Source organism: Brassica oleracea, chromosome C9 (genome assembly GCF_000695525.1).
Source record: "Brassica oleracea var. oleracea cultivar TO1000 chromosome C9, BOL, whole genome shotgun sequence".
Classification (NCBI taxonomy): Eukaryota; Viridiplantae; Streptophyta; class Magnoliopsida; order Brassicales; family Brassicaceae; genus Brassica; species Brassica oleracea.
This window is the reverse complement of record NC_027756.1, coordinates 19,456,260-19,456,764: the sequence shown is the minus strand read 5'-3', so window position 1 is coordinate 19,456,764 and position 505 is coordinate 19,456,260.

Genomic DNA, 505 nt, shown 5'->3' with positions numbered 1-505 from the left:
GATCGAAATTACCGGTTCGCAAGTCGGTTCGCGCTTCCCTTCTAGGGCTTCGGCCCTTTGATATTTCTAGAAGACTTCCGAGTCTCATTCCGGGGCGTTCTCATCGAGAGTCAGCTTTCTTTTCTTTTTATGGGAAGTTTCGATCGCAAAGTTCTTTCTTTTTAACTCGGCGGTAAAACATCCTTGCGACATCCTGCGGTTTCCTTTTATAGTTTCGACTCCACGACGGGTTGGAAACTTAAGGCACAGATGGAATGTCGAAGAGATCGCTCGCATGGAATTCAGCCATGGAGTACCGACGATCGCGTTGTACAATGTTGGGCGGTTGATGACTAAGAATTTCGTGACTTTGATGACGCTCCCGGCTTTAACAATGAGGTCGATCGAGCCGAGAGTCATAGTAGCATCTCCCGAGAGGCCAAAAATCGGGCTGGGTCTTTCCGTAACGGCACACAGATCGATCTCCATTCTTTCGAGGGTGCTTTTGTAGATAATATTGGCCGAG